We start from the raw sequence: 22,715 nt of genomic DNA, 5'->3' as shown, positions 1-22,715 counted from the left end.
TTATAGTTTTATCTTACTGAAAGTGACAGTGAATAACATAGTGTAAGTAAAATAGAAGGGTAAATATTGAAAATACAATAGAAAATGTAAATAGTAATGTAAGTAATTAGTAATGTAAGAATATGAGTACAAATACTTGATGTTATAACAGTGAAAGTGAATCCGTGGCTCTCTACGTATTTTACTGAATGAAAAATTGAATGATTTCAGTGACAATAAACTAATACTACTGAAGGAAACTTATGGATAAAGACTCCAGATATATATAAGTGTTATATAGTAATAAAAATTTAAAGTGTGAGGGGTTTTATGAATAATAAATGACAGTGTACCAAGAGCGAACTAGCGCAAGTGGGAAGGTCATACGCGCTTATAATTTTCATTGCTTTCACAGTGTTTTTTTTTGGAGTATGGATCCCAAACTACTTGATAGTCATAGTGTTTATAATGTTAATATCTGGCTGTGGTAATCATATTACGGGTCATCGGGAAGTGTAAACTGGAGACTTCATTACCCAACTTCAGAGGTCTCCACAAGTCCTACGGTAATCGACGAAGGCTCAACAAACATCCCAGGAGAAAGCTGAAGGTATGTGCCATAAGCATATATAATTTTAATATTCTAGGACTAATAACTGATTTTTGGCAAATATTTTTTGAGAGTCTGTCGGAGCCCGAATAACCCCGCGGGACACGCAAAACATTGGTAAACATGTCCGCGGTGTAAGGGTTAACTGTAAAAGAAATGGACGCTAAAAATCAGATATAAAGCATAAGAGTTATGGGAAGCAGAAATGACGTAGAGAGCACACTTGTAATCCTAGGCCGTCTCCGCAGGACATGAGAACTGGATTGCATAATACATGGACTACATAACTCTGTTGACTTAGGAAGAATAACCTGGAAATACATCATCGGATTCAAAGCATTAACCTGTTTTGTAAGTTTTTATTTATTTTTTTTATTGTATTCTTGCTCTACACAGATGATTTCTTCAGTTTATGGGAGACTATTCGAGCTCCAGATGTTGCATACAGCCTTCTCTCATCCCCTTACTTCTACGGCGACTCCCAGGCTGAAAAGGATCGTCTGGTAGCAGCGAGAATATAACATATGACGTTTTCAGGCTGACAAAGTGAATCCAATTAGTACGATGGCGTAGGGGTACAGGATAAGAAAGCAGGTTGGAGAGAGAGAGAGAGAGAGAGAGAGAGAGAGAGAGAGAGAGAGAGAGAGAGAGAGAAAGAGAGAGAGGTAAGTGGAGCAAGGAAGGAAGATATCAACATTATATTCTACCAACGCCAAACGATTTCACTCAGTTCGCGAACGAGTTTTTTGTCAGGGGAAGTCAGTAAATATTCTCATCTTCACCGCAGTATATATATATATATATATATATATATATGGCGGATAAAACCATCTGGTTGTAACATCCAACTTTTATAGGATGGATAAAATCATCTGGCTGTTACATTCAAGTACATGTAGATATGACTGGACTGCTGTTAGAAAAGCATCACCGTGCCTTCAAAATAACCGAAATAGCCATCCTTAGATTATATTCACCGTCTATATTGAGATACGTTTTAAAAATGCAAGTAAAAGCTGTTACAGAGCCATCAGTATATCCGAATAAACGTACCCTTCCCCCCTCCTTCAAACACTCGGTACACTCCAATTTTTTACAATACAAACCTACAGTTCTGAACAATACCATACTATGTTGACTTTGACTATACGTATCATTGCATTCTGTTTGTCTTGAATGATCAGCTATAACAAGAGATTAACATTACAATATGGTAGTAATCACGAAAAGTGGTATGGGCAGTTTGTAGAGCTGTAGTATTGCCTTATTCTTCTACTGAGATACAGGAAGTAGACTGCAATAAGGTGGAAATCTCCTCCATGTTAAGGTAAATGTACTATGAGGCTGGTTGACAGCACACCGCTATGAATATATTCGAAATCGTCCGGCTATCGCAATACGAAAAGCCTGAACTGGGACAAAATAGGACTGTTTAAGATAAGCGGCCAGAAAATTATTGCAGATATCATTACAGTAGACAAATTTTCCCATTTCATGTTACCGTTTGAGCACTGATACAGAGCCCTCCGTAGTGAGATATGCTTGGACTAAAAGATTTTAATGAGAATAATATGCAATTGTCAATACAGCCAAACCAGTCCCTTTTCATGTCACCACTTGAACACTATAACTGAATCGTAACCTAAGCAGTCTGGAAAATACAGCATATCCGTCAGCATTACCAAATATTTTCCCTCATTCCAGTCGCCACTTGGGTAGTATCAACAAAACGTCATTTCTCGCATATGCCACTGGGGCCTGGGTTCTCTTAAAATGGATGAAACTAGGGATTAACGACAGTTTTAAAGGGGGAAATCCCAGGGTCTATCTTATGATTTTCGCCATCAGGAACCGATAGGCGGAGGACGGTACGCGAAATATCCTTCCAGCAACAGCCCCACAAACAGTAAGCTTAAGATCGAAGGAATATACTAAGGACTGGTGTGATGGTGGTAGTCGTGAGAATATACAGTAGACACGGAAAATAATTATAGCCATCAATATAATACAAATCGTCACCCTTTCATTATACAGATTGTTATACTGATGTACTATACCGATATTAATTTGACTTAAAACTGCTATATCTCCATGTTATTGTAAATGCCGAACTGCAGCGAGAGTTTAGTACTACAAAGAAGTGCTCCTGGAAGGATGTAGAGTCATTGCATTGTCTTTCCGTGCCAATTACCTACGACAAACATCTACAAATGGATGAAAATCTACGCCAAGTTAGGATAAGGGAGATATAATGAGAGAGAGAGAGAGAGAGAGAGGGGGGGGAGGGGGTTATAGGTGATTTATTATAAATTACGAATTATATAAATGCTAGTGTATGTTAATGTGTGTACAGTATAATAATGTGTAGGCATGAGCGGCGAACGTGGTGGAGTGCATGCCCACATCGCTGACCTACGTGGCGCCATCACCATGGATTTGCTGAGTTCGTGTCTTTGGAGCTAGGGGAGTGAGAGCGAGCCGGCTATTTCCAGCAGTAGAGAACTGGAGCTCCCGGTGAACGTTACCTGTACTAGTTTGTCCACAAGACGTTATAACTCAGCGGACCTTTTACCACCACTCTCCAACTGTTCAGAGAGAGAGAGAGCACCATTCATATAGGGATTGATCGTCCCGTCTCTCTCTCTCTCTCTCTCTCTCTGTAAACATACATACATACAGTACATTATATATATATATATATATATATATATATATATATATATATATATATATATATATATATATATATATATATATATATGTATTTATGTATGTATGTATATATATCATCTCCCTCTCTCTCTATAAATCTATTTACCGATTATCAATCAGTTTATTAATCTATCAGCACATCTATCACTTTATCTACCTCTTTCTGTCAGTCTGTCTATCTGCCTATTATCTATCTATGTGTATATGTTACTCTAAATGTCTGTTTGTCTGTCAGCAACACCATCCTCTTCTCTGCCTTCTCCACCTCTCTCTCTCGCTAAGCCCTCAGGTTTTTCCCAACCGTCCTGCCTTCTCCATTCCTGGCACAATGCACTCCACGAGCTTTTGGATTCCCACATGTGTACTCTCCTTTTGTCTCCAGGTTTCTTTGATTGCTTGTTTTCTGCATCCCTTTTTTGCTTGCTTGTTTACGTTTGCTTGCTTGCCTACTCTTTCCTTTGATTACTTGTTTTCTTGAATGCTTGTGTGTTTGCTTGCTTGTTTGCTAGATACCTCTCTTGGTTGGTTGGTTGCTTGCTTGCTTGTAAATGAAATATGTAAAATATGGCGTGGAATGATGCCGATCGACTTCCTTCGTTGCAAATATAATACAGTATAAGATGTAAAGCTTTTATTTCTGCCTATCGACCGCACGAGGACCTTAAGGCTGTCAGTCAGTTTATACAGTGCTCTAATTTCCTGCACCACGACCAGTAACAATCGATAAATAACTTCCCGTTGGTCTGGACTCATTCATCCCACAACATGACTGATTCTCCTCACATGACTAATTGATTTTAAAACGTGACTCATCCACCTCACCAAGTGACTGATTCACCCCACCGCGTGACTAATTCACTACACAACATAACTGATTCACCTCATCACATGACTAATTCACCTCTCAACATAATTAATTCACCTCATCACATAAACAATGCACTTCAAAACATGGCTAACTCACCTGGCCACATAACTAATTCTCCTCACCACTTGACTTGTTCATCTCATTACGCGACTAATTCATTTCAGAACATAACTGATTCATCTCACCACATGGCAATTCACTTCAAAAGAGGACTAATTCATCTCACCTCATGAATAATTCACCTCACCATATAACTAATTCATTTTCTAAACATGGCCAATTCTCCTCACCACATTGCCCAAGGCATAATTGGTCTAGTCAATATCAACAGACAGTTAGTGTGGATAATGAGGTGCGTCTCACTTAACATACAAGTGCTCCAGCCAGGTGTGTAATGAGATTAGCTATGATGAAAAAACTACTGCAGCTGAGATGAACTTCACTACAAGGCACCAACGCTGTTGCCTCATGATTCACGTGACTTATTGTTTTACTTCATTCTCGCTAGCTTATGATTATCGAATTTCTTACGTTTTATGCAACAGAGAAAGAGTTAAAGGAGGAAGCCTACAGTAATGTATTGTCAGGAAAATCAGATTCTTTCACAAGAAAACAAGAAATGTGTTTAAAAGACTGGAGGTCACAGACAGAGGAAATACAGATTATCATACATTTCCAGAGATGGCCATTTGCATACGTGGAAAACTGAGAAGACTGGTTAATTCCTGCATTTGAATGATAAAAAAAAAAAGAAGAAGTAAGATTTCGTTGCCTGATGGGTGCTGGGTGCCAGCCGTAATCGGGGAGAGATTCAAACAGACAGTTCAGAAGAGCTGAGATCGTTGAGACAACGACAGTTTAAATAAAGAAATGTAACACCGCTGTCGAAGGAGAGTGGCTGAAGGTAGGCAGTAAGAGGAGGAGAGTTGAGACGAAAAACATTTTCCTCCATCTTTTTCACTGGAGGAAGCTTTTGTTGTGAAGGATTCAGTGAAAGCTCATCCTAACCCCATAGCTCGAGAGAAGTTCTAATTTTTCAAAAACATTATTCGGTGGTTAAAAAAAAAAAAAACGAAAAAAAAAAAACTTTTATCGAACTGCAGAGGTTAAAGGTGAGTTCCATATCCTACCAGAAACACTATAATTCATACGCCTTAATTTGGGACAGATTTACGTCAAATCTGCAGCCGATTTCCCCCTACCTCAATGGCAAAATAAAACAGTATCTTCGCTCTACATCCCTTACATAGCATTTCATGACTAGCATCATGTTCAAGCTGTATTACAATGAACAAACTGCGGTGTAACTCTGTATAAAGATTGACTATTTTCTCTCTCTCTCTCTCTCTCTCTCTCTCTCTCTCTCTCTCTCTCTCTCTCTCTCTCTCTCTCGTCAACAGAGAAATCAGGTATCTGGGCCACGACTGCAAATACAATTATTTTTCCCGCGTTGATTAGGAGCAAGAGGAACGTTATTATCGTCATCGTCATAGTGTATTTTTTCATCGTCAGGGTCTTCCATCGTCTGATATCATCGTATTCGTCACCATCATCAGCATCATTATCGCTGCATCACCCTGCTTGTCGTAAAAAGCGACTAAAAGGGTTGGCGGAGGGTTAGTGCCCCTCCCCGGAAAACAACTAACTAAAAAAAACAAACAATAAGCCTCGGACAAGGACTGACCAAACGATGACGACCTAGGACCGGACAAAGGACATGGTTATCGGAACTTGGAATGTAAGGGGAGCGAATGATGAGGTGAAAGAGAGAGAGATTGTCCAGGTGCTTGAGGGTGCGAAAGTGGATGTATGTGGAATAACCGAAACAAAATGGAGAGGAGAAAGTGTGAGAGAATGGGAGTATGGATGGGGTATATGTGCAGGAGTAGGTGAGAATGAGAGGGCAAAGGAAGGAGTATGTATAGTTGTGCGTAAAAGATGGAAGAAGAGTATAAGACAGTATGGATCAGTTGTGTCAAGGATTGTGTGGGTAAAGTTGAAAGTTGGAATACAAATGTGGGCGATTGTGTGTGTGTATGCGCCAACGCAAGATCGTGCTAGAAGAGTGAGAGAAGAGTTCTGAACAAATGTAGAAGTGTGCATGGAAAAGTTTGGAAGGAATGAGAGAGTGTTTTTGACTGGTGATACGAATGGTAAAGTTGGGAATGTGAAGGTGGATGGAATAGTTGGTGAGTGGGGTGTGCCTGCTGAGATAGATGAGATGGGGAGTGCGTTAGTGGACATTTGTGCTGGGAGGGGGTTGGTGATAGCCAATACCCTCTTCAGGCATAAAATGATTCACAGGTATACATGGCGAGTGATGAAAAGGGTGGGTGGTGAACTGAATGAAAGGAAGGCAATGATTGATTATGTGTGTGTGGATGAAAGGATGCGAAGATGTGTAATGGATGCAAGAGCTTATATAGGTTGAGGGAGTGAACTTTCTGACCACTACTTGGTGGTGGCCAGAATTAGGATTCAAGTAAGATGGAGGAATAGAAGAAGGGAAAGACGAGAGGAAGGAGTAGTTGCAAGGAGAGTGGAAAGGTTACAAGAGGATGAGAAAACGGCAGAGTATAAGAGAGAAGTGGAGGAACGATTGGGCAAATATGAATTGGACCAGATGGGAGGCGTGGAAGGTGTGTGCAGGATATTTACAGAAGAAATATGTGCAGCATGTGATGTGATGTGTGGAAGGAAGAGGAGACGGAGGGGGGTGCAAGGAACAGCTTTGTGGACTGAAGAGGTGAGACAGGCTGTGGCACAAAAGAAGAAAGCATACAATGAATGGATGAGAAATAGGGGCGTGGAAGAAGTTGAGAGGCGGAAGAGAGAGTTATATGTAGAAAGAAAGAGAGAGGTGAAAAGATTAGTAAGAGAGAGTAAGAAGAGAGTGGATGAGGAATTTGGAAGGAATTTGAGTGTAAAGTGGAGGGACTGTAAGAAAATGTTCTGGAAAGAGGTGAAAAGAGTAAGACAGGGTGGAAGTGAAGTTAGCAGAGGAGTGAAAGATAAAAATGGTAGATTACTAGTGGAGAAGGGAGAAAAAGTGAGCAGATGGAGAGAACACTTTAAGGAATTGTTGAACATAGAGGATGGAAGTAATACGAGTATAAGTGGGGGGGGAATGGCTGGGAGAATGAGGGAGGTGAGAAGACAGGAAAAAATCAGTAGGACAGAAGTTGTGGAAGCAATGAAGAAAGTTAAATCTGGGAAAGCCCCAGGAATTGATGGAGTGTGTGGTGAAATGCTGAAGCATGGGGCAGAGACAGTAGTAGAATGGATGTGGAAAATGTGCAGATTGGCCTGGGAGGAAGGTAGAGTCCCGGAGGATTGGAAGTCAGGTATAATTATTCCCTTGTACAAAGGAAAAGGGGAAAAAGAAGTGTGTGGTAATCATAGGGGCATTTGTCTTCTTAGTATAATAGGAAAAGTGTATGTTAGGATACTCATTGACAGAGTTAGAGAAAGAACAGAGAAATTAGTTGGAGAAGAAGAGGGAGGCTTTAGGAAGGGAAGAGGTTGTGTGTAGATCAGATATTCATTCTTAGATCTTTAGTGGAAAAATTTCTAGAGAAGGGAAAGAAGTTGTATGCTGCTTTCATGGATTTGGAGAAAGCATATGACAGGATGGATAGACAAGGATTGTGGAAAGTGTTAAGAATATATGGAGTAGATGGGAAGTTGTTGAATGCTGTGAAGAGTATGTACGATGGTGCGAAGGCTGCAGTGCGTTTGGATGGTGAACTAAGTGAATTTTTCTCTTTGAAAGTTGGGTTGAAACAGGGATGTGCATGTCTCCATGGTTGTTCAATCTGTACATGGATGGGGTAATAAAAGAGGTACAAGGTTGGGTAGTGGATGTTGGAGTGGCCCTGGTGAGAGAGGATAGTGTTTGGAAACTCCCTGTACTGTTGTTTGCAGATGATACTGTGTTGTTGAGTGAAGACGAAGGGGAGCTGCAAGGCTTGGTGGATGAGTTTGGGAGAGTGTGTAAGAAACGGAATCTAAAGGTGAATGTAGGGAAGAGTAAAGTGATGGTCTTTGAGAGAGGTGAAGTCAGTGAATGTACAGCGAGGTTGGATGGTGAGGAATTGGAAAATGTGAGTACGTTTAAGTTCTTGGGTAGTATGATCAGTAGGGATGGAGGTTTGGAGGGTGAAGTGCTTGAAAGGGTACAGCAGGGAAAAGAGGTTGCTGGTTCTTTGAAAGCAGTGATAAGAAACAGGGAAGTGAGCATGGAAGTGAAAATGTTACTACATGACAGTATTGTGATACCAACTCTAACGTATGGAAGTGAAGCTTGGACGTTGTTGGAAGGACACAAGTCAAGAGTGAGAGCAGTGGAAATGAGTTATTTAAGAGGAGCCTGTGGAGTCACATGGAGAGACAGGCTGACGAATGAGGATATAAAGAAGCGTTGTGGTGTGGATGTGGATTTGATAGGAAGCGTTATGAGGAACACACTGAGGTGGTTTGGCCATTTGGAGAGGATGGAGGGTGAAAGACTGACGAGGAGAGTGTATGTGAGTAAGGTGGAGGGGGGAAGAGGGAGGGGGAGGCCGAGGATGAAATGGAGGGATGGGGTGGAGAGGTATATGAGAGATGGGGGTGTGAGTTGGGAGCAGGGCAGTGGAATGGCGGGGGACAGGGCGACTTGGAGGCGATTTGTTTGTGGCTACCCTAAACGTGATTGAGGCGTCTGGCAATAGATAGATAGATAGATAGACCACCATCACCATCACCATCATTATCATCATCATCAGCAGCAGCAGCAAAGTCGTATGTAAAAATGTCACATTCTGACTGGCTTAGAAGATTTTAAAATACCTCATCCACGGATATTTATTTTTGTCTGTTACACATTAATAACGTATGTTACTGATGCAAATGATGCACTGAATGAACTAATAGGAATTACTTTTAGCCTCGTTACCGCAAAAGCCTTGCGCTGAATTATTTTGTGTGATAGAAGAAAGAAGAGAAAATGTAATCGCAGAATATTAGTTCATGGAGAGTTTTTACGTGATCCAGTCTTTAGTTTCTCCTACGTTGAATAAAACTGTCTGGTGAAACGAAAGAAAAAAGACGCTACCTCCACTAACTTAGCTCCTAGGTAAAAAATACTTGCTTTCATAACGTTCTTGAATAGTCTTTTGTAATAAAAGTTTGTAAGATGATGCAGAATGCATTAAAGTCCATGTATTAGTAGGAAATATGATGATGATATTGGTGAGGTTTGGTGTGGTGAAAATGGTGACATGTATGATACTTGTAATGGTCAAAATGATGGCAGCAGTGATGATGACGGTCCTGGTGATACTGATGGTGGTAGTTTTGGTAACTGGGATGGTGATAATGATGAGGGAGGAGATGGTAAGTCAGTAGTGACAGTGATGGTGGTGATTGTGATGATGGTGATAATGGTGGTAACGGTGGTGATGATGGTCGAGGTGGTGATGCTAGCAATGTTAGTGTTGATGACAAAGAAGGATGATGGAGAAAATTATGTTGATGTTGATGAGGATGTCAGTGATAGCAGTGACGAAAATGATAAAGACGATGAAGGACTATGACGATGATAACGATGATAATGAAAACAACGTTATACCCAGTGAATCCTAAGACTTGCTAGCGCAGAGAGAGAGAGAGAGAGAGAGAGAGAGAGAGAGAGAGAGAGAGATTGGTATAATCATTCCCCTGTACAAAGGAAAAGGGGAAAAAGAAGTGTGTGGTAATCATAGGGGCATTTGTCTTCTTTGTGTAATAGGAAACGTATATGGATACTTACTGACAGAGTTAGGGAAATAACAGAGGTATTAGTCGGAGAACAGAGGGGTTTAAGGAAGGGAGGAAAGTGTGTAGATCAGATATTCATCCTTAGGTCTTCAGTGGAAAAGTTTCAAGAGAAAGAAAAGAAGTTGTATGCGGTCTGCATGGATTTGGAGAAAGCATATGATAGAGTGGATAGACAAGGAATTTGGAAATTATTAAGAATCTATGGAGTACATGGGAAGATGTTGAATGCCATGAAGAGCATGTATTAGGGTGCCTAGGCTGCAGTGCTTGTGGATGGTGAACTGGGTGATTTTTTTCTGTATGAAAGTTGGAATGAAACAAGGATGCGTCATGTCTCCATGGTTGTTCCATCTGTATATGGATGGGGTTATAAAAGAGATACAAGGTAAGGCAGTGGATGTTTTAGTGACTCTAATGAGGGAGGGCAGCGTTTGGAAACTTCTTGTTCTGTTGTTTGCGGATGATACTGTAATGATAAGTAATGACGAAGGGGAACTGCAAAGTTTGGTGAATGAGTCTGGGAGAGTGCTTAAGAATTGGATTCAAAAAGTGAATGTGGGGAAGAGTAAAAATATGGTCTTCTGGAGAAAGGAAGCCACTGAATGCGCAGTGAGGTTGGATGATGAGCAAGTGAAAAATGATAGTGCATTTAGCACTTGGGTAATGTGATGAGTAAGGATGGAAGTTTGGAGGATGAAGTACTTGAAAGGGCACAACAGGAGAGAAAGGATGCTGGTTCTTTGAAAGCAGTGATAAGAAATACGGAAATGAGCATAGAAGTAAAAAAGGCCGCTGCATGCTAATATTAAGACACCAACTCTAATGTATGCAAGTGAGGTTTGGACCTTGTTGGAGGGACGCAGGTCAAGAGTGAGAGCAGTGGAAATTAGTTATCTGAAAGGAGGCTATGGAGTTACATGGAAAGACAGACTGACATATGAGGAAGTGTAGGGGTGTTATGATGTGGATGTGCATGTGATAGAAAGTGCTAGGAGAGATATATTGTGGTGATTTGGCCATGTGGAGAAGATGGAGAGCAAGAGAGTAACGAGGAGAGTGTATGTGAGTGAGGTGGAGGGGCGGAGAGGGAGAGGGGGGCCGAGTTTGTGGTGAAGGGCTGGAGTGGAAAGTTTTTTGAGAATTGGGGGGATGAGCTGGTTGTGGACAGCGAAAAGGTAGCGGACAGGGCAACATGAAGGTGATTTGTTTGTGGTCACCCCTTACGGGATTGAGGTGTCTGGCTATAGACAGACAGATAAATTGTAATTCTTCTTTCACTTATCACCTCGTTTGGTAACTTTTTTTTTTTTTTTACTTTCCTCTTTACCTGCCTATCTACCTGTCAGATAATTTCCTGGTGTAATTTATTAAATTACCAATTACTTTTTACTACACTATTTCACTTACCTAATTACCTACCTACCTACCTATAGATCGACTGACTTATGATAACTAGTAAATCTCGCTAATTCGTTCCTTCATCTTTACCTAAGTTACAAAACCTTTCAGTAAATTCACCTACATACCATACGTTCAAGAACATAATGAAATCTTGTGAATTCCTTTGTATACATACTTACTTAACTATATACAAACCCACAAGATCATGTCTGTAATGTAACCTCGTGTAGTTCTTCCTTTATTAACTTCATAATCGCTCTTAGTGTCACCTGGGTCCCTTCTATGTAACCTTCATGACCACTGGAAATCATACTTGACTCCACTTCTAATACTGTTATTGTGCCTTTCACATGCACGAAGACACAGAAAAAAAGCAGACACTCATTCTTTATACTTCACATGGTAGAGGAGCTGTTGACACTACCTTCAAAAGAAGCTTATACCCGGGAAGCATCTGCTGACAAGTCTGCCATTAACTGATCAACTGATTAAATAAAACGTAAGAAACAATGGTATTGTTAACTTTCCCGTCTCTCGACTTGCATAAATATTTCCTCATTACAGTGTACCTTAATTTGTCTGGAGAAACCATCCATTAGGCAGTAAAAAAAAATGTGCTTGATATTTCTTTGAAGTACCTGTGTACACATTTCAAGCCTTACCTTAATCTCCCACACTGCTATGTCGCCAAATCTCTTAATTACTGCCAGCTAACTACAAGTCTTGTACGGACACATTCAGCCTTAATTGCAGAGTATCATTACACCAATTAGTTCATTACTTCTTCAGATGACGATGGGAGAAAGGGCTGAATAGTCGGTACACTTGTGAGCATTCCATTACTAGGCTATAACTAAGGCTTATTTGGTCTTTGCCTCCCATACAATCAATTTCACACTCATTCTCCCCCCCCCCCTCCTTATAGTAACCCCACCTCAATTCTTGCCACCTCTTCCCTCTTCCCCACCTTCATCCATGCCCTCCCCATGTAACTCTCCTACCTCCCTCCACCCTCATCCAACCTTTTCCTTACCTCCAAATCCTCCCCCACCTACTTCAGAACAGAAACCTCTCTTATGAACCTGGGGATTTGAATTCAGCTTTTATTTAAGTGCAACACTAGTCATGATCATAAAAAAGCCAGCAAAGAATATTCTTACACAATTGAGAGTCATTTGTATGTATCATTAGCCATACCCTTAGGCTGTGAAGGTGTAGTTGTAACCCACGTACATGGTGTGGCAAATATGGATAAAAGAGTACATTCACTGCCTGTTTTGGCACATTTATACCTAATACAACATATTTAAATTTTAATCTCACAAAGTCCAATCTTTCCATTAACGTTTGAAACAAAATGCAGGTCCGTAGGTGGTCCAGGGATGGAGGGAGAATGAGTTAAAGAGAAGGTGTTCTTTGTAGTCGGCAAGTGCCTGACGCCCCGGGCAAGCTTAAGGCAGTGTTGCAAGTGACTGCCACGCCACATGAGGGAAAGTAGTTTGGAGACGAATTCCGTTCTTGGTTACACCCAAAAAAACGAAGTTATTCACAAATTTTCATTGATAAGGACAAATTGATAGACGACACTGCAGATCTAGGCTATAACCTACTTGAGGAAAGTCACATGCGATACACTTACCGCAAAACATGCCACATGAGCATAATTGTAATTGAGGTGACAACAAATCGTATGTGCTTAATTTTAAACATATATTACTAGTTCAGCAACTGCAAGGTTGTTATCAGCAGGATAGGGCAGGGAATGGCAAAGCATGGTAGGGGAAGGTATGGTAAAGAAAAGAAAAGCGTGGTAGCTCTACAACTAAAGCCCCGTCCACACGATGCCTAAAATATTGCCCGAAACAATGCTAGGAACATGTCAGGAACATGCTAGATACAAGCTTCCAAACATGCCACAAACACGTTTGTAAACTTGCCAGACTGATTATCCCCAAACCTGTTCCAGCCAGGAAACGTCCACACCAGTGATGATAGCATGTCTCGAAACAAGTTTACGGGCTTGAACGTCCAAACGAGTTACTTCGAACATGTATGCAAACATGTCCGAAACAATGTTTCGAACATCCTTTAAAACTTGTTTCAGGATCGTGTGTATGGGGCGTGACGCTAAACTTGCCACCTGATCATAATAGAAACTGAGATGACACCAGTTCTATGTATCTATCCATTCCCAGACGCCTCAATCCCGTAAGAGGTGGCCACAAACGAAAGGTCTCCATGTCGCCCTGTCCCACGCCATTTCAGTGCCCAACCCCACCAGCTCACATCCCCCTCTCTCATATATCTCTCCACTCAGTCCTTCCATCTCATCCTTTGCTTTCCCCTCTCTCTCCCCTACTCCACTTCACACACGTACACGCTCTTTGTTAGTCTCTTGCTCTCCATCCTTTAGACATGGCCAAACCACCTCAGTGTAATTTTCCTAACCCTTTTTTTCACACGCACATCCACACCACAATGCTCCTTCACTTCCCCATTTGTCAGTCTGTCTCCCCATGGAAATGAGTAGTTTGAGAGGAGCATATATATATATATATATATATATATATATATATATATATATATATATATATATATATATATATATATATATATATATATATATATATATATATATATATATATATATGCAGAGACTTCACTTCACCGTGAAGATATGTATGCAAACTAACCACAGGAGAAATGAAAGGAGCGACAGTGAGTACTTTCGTATATTACATCTTCAGACAGAGTGAGAATGTAATATACGAAAGTACTCACTGTCGCTCCTTTCATTTCTCCTGTGGTTAGTTTGCAGCGTGTAACTTTTCATTACAAGACTAGTCCTGTCCAGTGCGTTTCCACACTGTTTTAGAGAGACAAAAATCAGTATTACTCATCATGGCTAGCTTATGACATAGGCGGGTGAGCGCTTTTAGTATGACTTCTGCTATGATAGTAGTCTGACTGCTACTAAGTCGAAGCAGTACCCAAGCCTGCTCCCCACCATATGGTAGCATTGTACCAGAAAGCCACTACCCCTTCCAACTGGGCTCTTGGGAGAGGTGGAGGATATTGTGGCTTTGTCATCCTCCTCTGTTTCTTCTTCATCTCCACCCTCGAAGGGGGAGTGGGCCGGGTGCTTTAAGTCCGACTGCCGCTAATAGTCTGATTGCTACTTGGTCTCGCTGGTAGTCCCTGCCGTGCTTGTTCTCAGTACCTGTAAGGTAGTTTACCTAACGAGTTATTGTTCTATAACCAGTAGAAATTGTACCTCATATGAGACTTTCGCATGGCCTGTGTATATCTTCATTGTGCCACATATGAGGTCTGCAGCTGAGAAAGGGCTAATAGTCTGACTGCTACTTGGGCAGTGCAGTTCTAAAGCCTGCCCTGCACTGCAAGGTGGACCTTAACGAGAAACACACACACACACACACACACACACACACACACACACACACACACACACACACACACACACACACACACACACACACACACACACACACACACACACACACACACACACACACACATACACACACACACACTATATATATATATATATATATATATATATATATATATATATATATATATATATATATATACTGTATATATCTATATCTATATCTATCTATCTATCTATATCTATATCTATCTATCTATCTATCTATCTATCTATCTATCTATCTATATATATATATATATATATATATATATATATATATATATATATATATATATATATATATATATATATATATATATATATATATATATATATATATATATATATATATATATATATCAGTTGAAATGATTTATTTGAGAAGAGTATGTGGAGTTACATGGAGAGACAGACTGACAAATGAGGAGGTGAAGGAGCGTTGTGGTGTGGATGTGGATGTAGATGTGCTAGAAAGAGTTAGGAGCTTACGTGGTTTGGCCATATGGGGAGGACGGAGAGCGAGAGATTAACGAGGAGAGCGTATGTGAGTGAGTTGGAGAGAAGGGGGGGAGAGGTAGGGAGAGGCCAAAGATGAGATGAAGGGATGGAGAGGTATTTGAGAGAGGAAGGTGTGAGCTGCGGGGAGGGCGGTGAAATGGTGGAGAACGGCGACTCGGAGGCGATTTGTTTGTTGTCACCCCTTAAGGGATTGAGGCATCTGGCAATAGATAGATTAGTGGATAGATAGATGTGTGTGTGTGTGTGTGTGTGTGTGTGTGTGTGTGTGTGTGTGTGTGTGTGTGTGTGTGTGTGTGTAAAAACAAAATAAATTTTATTTGATTTCAGTCAAACTTAGTGGAAGAGTTGAGGGTCAGCAAAGGGGTTGACCTCTTCGTTTTTTAGAACAGTGGGTTAAGTATCAAGGTCACATAGCTAAGTGAAAGTTTGATCCAACAAAGCCAACTTAAGCAATCTTGCTTCGGTCTAGATCAGCGTTTCTTAACTTTTTCCGACCTCAGCACCCCCTGCAGTAAGGCCGCACAGTCCAGCACCCCCTTACATCTGGTTACTGGGACTACAGTTGCTACACTGCTACAGTTACTACACTACTACAAGGATAAAGTGAAGTACTCCTTGACAATCTATTTTATACATTCTCCAAAAACAAAATATCAACGATGCCAATACTAAGCAAAACCAATATATGTTGCATTTTCCAGCACCCCCTAAAATTGACTTCAGCACCCCCTGGGGGTGCTAGCACCCCAGGTTAAGAAACGCTGGTCTAGATCAAACTTGGAGGAAAGGCTGATGGTAGAGTAAAAAAGAAAGGAATCGATTCTGACAACAGCCAGTCAGTAGGTCACAGGGCACGGTTAAATTCTGATCATTCTGTCTGAGTGAGAACAATATAACATACACATTCTACAACTAAGTATAGAATATTATCGAAGTAACAAAAAAGAGAGAGAGAGAGAGAGAGAGAGAGAGAGAGAGAGAGAAGGACAATAGGTTAGAAGTAAAGCGAGAAAGAACCAAAAGGCATTCATTGAGCGCATACCTCCGCCAATTCCATTCTCGGATCCGGATCTGCCCCGAAATTTAGTTTTTTTTTTTTTTTTTTTGCCATGGCCCACCCTTGCACAAAATTTCATTGAAACTCATTGAGAACTTTTGGAGATATTGTGTGGACAAATAGACAAACAAACAAACATAGGTGAATACATAACGTCCACCACCTTCGTTGGCGGGGGTAATTATATACTTTTAAGGTTAACCTATTTAGAAGATGATGTATTTACTTATTATTTTTTATTCTTGCATTCTTCTTACCTTCAAATGTTTTTTTCCTTATGAGGAGAAACATCTTGAAAGATAGAGGAACTAAATATAGTCCTCTTTATACTCCTTCCTAGTACAGTGCTCTCCAAAGATTATTAACTCACCCGGAAATAATAAAATATATTCCAAGTCCTCTGAATCAATGAGATGTTTAAAAATGGAGGTGAAAACGTAAAATGAAAGGGATAAGAGATTACATGGGTGAAGGGCAAAAAGTGGGGATATAACTGGATAAAATCGTCTGGTGGCAGCAAGAGTAAAGTAAAATCCACGTCATCACCTGTAGAAGTGAAGCAGGATTACTGATGTGAAAATACTAAATGAGGTGGCTAACATGGCAAGAGTGTAAAGAGGGTGTGGCGATAATCTTGGGAATTAAGCTGGGATGAAGAGGTTAGGTGATGTGTGAGGAGATGAGGCCAGAGTATAAAAACTGAGGGGCAGAGGTGTGTGTGTGTGTGTGTGTGTGTGTGTGTGTGTGTGTGTGTGTGTGTGTGTGTGTGTGTGTGTGTGTGTGTGTATCAGAAAATCAAAAGTTCACTTCACTAGAATACTGTTGTAACTTATAAATCTCCCTGGGGAATCGGGCTGGTTGTCTTGCGAGAAATTTAACTGGCATCTTTTCCTTTAACTCTGAAAAGATTTGTCAGCTCGCAGCTGGCTATCATCAATCGTTTTTTTCTTGCCACAGGGCAACCTCCATAGGTCTGAAGGTTCAGGTTCTGTTAACTTTTATTGCAGAGACAGCCAAGAGGTTTATGACAGCTAATTGTGTTAACAGAAAGATAAGCAATCAAAAGGGTGAGGGAAGTTGCTAACAAATCTGAATACATGTCGAGATTTGACTTTTGTATACATTATTACTGACTTACAAATCTGCAAACATGTCGAGATTTGACTTTTGGATATATTATTAATAACTTTTTTTCACATTATATGTATTTCATACATCAAATGTCAGTAACCACTACAACCAGTCAAAGTGCCTGGATACACTTTGTGGCGAGCGTACATCCTTCCATGTATTATCGCAAGCTCGCACCATGTCAAGAATTCCTCAGCGACGAATGACCCTTACTCCGGCAGTGCTGCTTCAGCTCAGCATGTTTCCTTATACACTTATCCTTTCAGACCTTTATATCAACTCCCTTGTTCAGCCATACAGGAAGTTTTGGAGGGGGAAGAGTCACTTCTGCAGCTATGAGAATCAAACGTAACCTGACCTAACCTGGTCGAATTACAGTTCTTCATTGATGAGTAAAATCGCCCAGTATGCGTTACGGCTCTTTTCTATCTGTCAACCCTGTGCCTACAAACAATTCTTATATTCAAGATCATTCAGCAATATAACTCGCCGAGAAAATTTACCTAACAGTATTTCGCGCATAACCCCGAGAGGATGAAAATGAAGCAAATAAAATCTGGAGTTAGTGGGAATAAAATAAAACATGTGTCCCTGTAAGTTACCTGAAGTCGCCCAGATTTACCGTACAATTATCTTCTCAGTCTTATTTGAACTAAAATTGTTCATCTTGAATCCTTCTCTGAAACAATAAATACATACCAGAATATGATGCCAATCACCAGTAAGAGCTTTGAAAAATTTTGTGGAACTGCAATACTGTTTTCTTCTTCCACTGAGCTACGTGAAATAAGCTGTAAAGAGATTACAGTTTGGACCAAGTTAAAGTGAGGGAGCTGAAAATAAGCAGGAACAAGTCTCATTCACCCTGGTACATCTGCATATAATCTACCTGTGTTAGACACGGTGTAAGCAATGAGTAACTATGACACTGACTCATTGCTCGTAGGGAAAATGCAGCCAATCTGAGCATGGGTTGGTGAAATATTATAGTTCTGACTTTATCTTTCAGTATAGTCACTTCACTCCAGTGATGTATTTCACTCGTCACCACTTGACGATTTCATGCAGCACTGGAGAGGCTTTTCAAACAGGAAAGTTGGATATATATAGCATTCGTTTGCTTTTGGTGGTAGGTGGTGGCGACCATCATCCACTCACTTGATGCAGTGCTGCCTACTTCTTCCTTAGCCTTTATCATTCTTTTTCTATACCTGCCCTCTTCTCTTCCTGTTATCTTTCCTGTCACTTCTTATTGCTTTTCTTTCCTTTACAGGTGGCTTTACATTGAGTGACAAGCCAAATGGTTTCCTGTAAGCCAAGAAACCATTTACAACGCTGGGTGGTAACTATATAACCAAACCATACGTGCTCCCTACGTGTCAACAAGTGGGTTGGTGGAGGGTTAGTGCCCCTCCCCGTAAAACAAATAACTCAAAGTCAAATGACCACCCCTTACGGGATTATGGCGTCTGGCAATAGTATAGTTAGTCGTTTGCTTTATTATTCTAGAAGTCTGCCCTAAGTTGAATAAAACTGTTGGGTAGTAAATACGGCCTTTTTTACCTCAAGTAGTAGGCTAAAGGTATCTGATGTATAGCTTTATTAACAGCATCCCATAGCAGTGTAAGTGATACATGAAGGTAAGGCCAATAATGGATAGTAAAACTTGTATGGTATATACATTCACACAAATTCACCTGCATATCTTACATAAATGAGTGAAACTATGTGGGTTTGTTCGTTTTCTGGCAAATAAAAAATTGTCCTTATTTCGTGTTGAAAATATGGCTTGAATGTCTGTCTGTCTGTCTGTCTGTCTCTCTCTCTCTCTCTCTCTCTCTCTATATATATATATATATATATATATATATATATATATATATATATATATATATATATATATATATATAGTTTTTTTTTTTTTTTTTTTGTACTCCAGCCTTAATCACGATACCTTCCAGATGTTATTCTTTTTCTAAATGATGGCATTCTTTGTGTCTTCTCTTTGCCTGTGATCTCTCCTTGCCGTAAGTACCGTTTTTCTCTTATCATTTCAAAGCTTAGACGTTGTTGGGTTTACCTCCTACTAGTGTTAGTTTTCCTTTATTTACTACTGTTGTGTGTGTGTGTGTGTGTGTGTGTGTGTGTGTGTATTATTACTATTTTCTTCCCTATTATCTTTTCCATCCATTGGTCCTTCTGAGCCACGTAACAAAGTTCTGGTAGCCTTGGTAATTTCTTCTTTATTCGTCTCTTCCTCTCAGCTCAGTGATCAAGATATACTTAAATTCTCATCTTTCTGCGAGAATCTCAATGATTTAGTTACGACTTTTGTTATACTGTGCTATTTTTAGATTGTCTTTACACAAAACTGGAAAGATTGTTGAATTTTTAATTGCCAAAGCTTCATCGTATTTTTTTTTTTTAAGTGAAAATGATTTTTTTTTCCCTCACTGCTCGGTCTTTCCCCTGCCAGACTCTTAATACCAGAGCTCATTCAGGGAAGGCAGGACAAGAGCACCTCCAAGCTAATCACTCCCCCCCCTCCGCCCATTCCTCTCTCTCTCTCTCTCTTCCTCCACACCAATTCCTCCCTTCCCCCTCTCCCATCCCCTTATTTACCCTCTGACTCTCTCCCTCATTCCCCCTTTCCCTCCCTTCCTTCTTCGTTCCACTAATTCTCTGTTCCCCTTCTGCCCCACTCCCTCTTTTCGTCCCCCCCTTCCCCCCAATACCCGCTCAACGCATCCTCCCTCCACTCCCAATCTCCCTCCATTCACCCTTTCCTTCCACTTCGCCTCTTCCTCCATTCCCCATTCCCTCACTAACCCTTTCCCCCCAGTCAGTCCCCACCCTCTCTTTCCTCTCTACCCTTCACTCCCCACCAACTTTCCTTTCCTCCTCCCTTCTCCCCTCTGTCACACTCAGCTTTCCTCTCTTTTGTGCTCCTTCACTTTACATTTCCACTGTGTTCTCGCTCCCTCTCTCCCCTCCCTCGCCTCATTCAGCCATCGCTTGCAAGTTAAGGCAGTAGTTGCAATACACTCGTCTTAATTAAAAGGACAACAAACAAGGAATGTTTTTTAAGTCTTTCAGTCCGATGACGCACAGTATATTTCATTTTGATCCTGCCACAACCAAGAAGGACTACATACTCATAAATGAAGAGATATCTCTAGTCTTGAATAGGTAAAAAAAAAAAAAGATGTATGTAACTCTTAAGTTTCTCTTCAGCTGGAAAAAATAGTATGGTGTTACCATAAAGAGAAAAAATACGTTCTGTGAAGTGGCTATTTTTTGCCATCTAGATCTGTATTATTAATACTAGTACCGTTGTTATCATTATCATTATTATTATTATTATTAGTAGTAGTAGTAGTAGTAGTAGTAGTTGTTGTTGTTGTTGTTGTTGTTGTTGTTGTTGTCAAGGGAAGTAAACTGTTCATTTACCCTTAACTAGATTATAGTAACTTAGCCCTATACAGTACCACGAAGGCGGTAAAATGAGACGTCTGTTACCTTGGCTTTCATAACTCTTTACCTAAAAATTTAAACGGCATTAATGTTCTCAGCAGGACATAAATAATGACCTACAGCATATAAACATACATGGAAAGAAGAGCAGGAAACAGCGAGCTTTCATAGGCGTACGGATCCCCCCCCCCTCAAAAAAAAAAAAAAAAACTGCGAGATACATGTCTGACCTCGGACGCAGTATATTATGAATAACAAAGGAAGCAAAGATTACATGTGTGTGTGTGTGTGTGTGTGTGTGTGTGTGTGTGTGTGTGTATGTGTGTGTGTGTGTGTGTGTGTGTGTGTGTGTGTATGTGTGTGTGTGTGTGTGTGTGTGCGAAGTAGAAGAGATAGACAGAAAATGCGAGAGTGCACAAATATTTCCTTACGCAAAACCAAGCGTTCAAAGCCTCCGAGACTGCCTGGGTTGTGCCTCTTAAGAAATGTAAACGAAACAGTTCCAGGACACACTGCATTTGACAGACTGATGGTCACAAGTGAGAGGAAAGATAAACTAAGACGGGAGTCGGTAAAGTTTGGCTGTGTGAGGTGTGGCAGTGTGAATTATGTCCGTGAGATGTGTAATAGTATGATGTGTGGCTTTGTAAGGTCTGACAGTGTGAATCTTTTCTGTGTAAGGTGTGGCAGTTTAAAGTGTGGCTGTGTGAGGTCTGCCAATATGAAATTAACCGTGTGTGTGTGTGTGTGTGTGTGTGTGTGTGTGTGTGTGTGTGTGTGTGTGTGAGGTGCGACGGTATGAACTGTGGCTATGTGAGGTGTGGCAGTGTAAAGTGTGACCATGTGAAGTGTGACAGTGGGAGATGCGATAGTCAGAGAAATGTGTGAGGTGTGTGTATGATAAAGTGGGACGTTTTTCCACTACATAGTAGCCTTTCTAATACCTTACACAAGATAAGTAATGCCTGAAGACAAATAAAGTATCCCTCTAATCTCATACGTCATTTCACTTTATAATGACCTCTGCCACAAACAATACGTTATATCACAACACATCGTTGTACAGCAAACTCTTCTCTCAAAACTTTCTTCTGAGCTTAATAAAGCAGTACGAAGGTACCAAGAATAAAATGATATCACGTCAAGAAGTGAAGTGGTTAGAGCAGTACACCATCCTACATACACCTCTGTTATATGTTTTCAGCGAGAGAAACAAGCTTTTAGTTGCTTCTCTAATACTGCAACTCCGCACATAAGCTGGACTTTCATTGCTACTCAGTTATTGTACCACTGCCTGTCAGGACTCCATATTATAATAATACAACTCACAGATAGATAGACAGATAGATAGATAGATAGATAGATAGAAGCACCAAGCCAGGGTGTGAGATAGGTAGTGTATCAGCGAGAATCAAGCAAAAGGAAATTAGCTTGCAACTCTTAATGTGAAGGAATGCTGGTCCTGCACCTGAAGCTGTACATACACACAGACAAAGTGTTCTAGATGTTTCCACGACAGTATAGCCCACGTGACACGACCCCTGCTAAACGAGAATGTAAGAATCAGAGATCAGAAGGGGGCTGGCGAACGTAGCGAAAGGCTGTACAGAGATAGCGAGACAGAAGGAGACTAGCAGCAGGGCCAAGAGGGTGGCAGAGAGAGTGCGAAATAGGAAGGTAGCTAGCGGGACTCTACCTTATACTTCACTCG

This window comes from Coenobita brevimanus, chromosome 30 (assembly GCF_032717465.1).
Source record: "Coenobita brevimanus isolate Jiangsu-jjx chromosome 30, ASM3271746v2, whole genome shotgun sequence".
Lineage (NCBI taxonomy): Eukaryota > Metazoa > Arthropoda > Malacostraca > Decapoda > Coenobitidae > Coenobita > Coenobita brevimanus.
The sequence above is the reverse complement of the archived record's forward strand: the minus strand, read 5'-3'. Positions refer to the sequence as shown.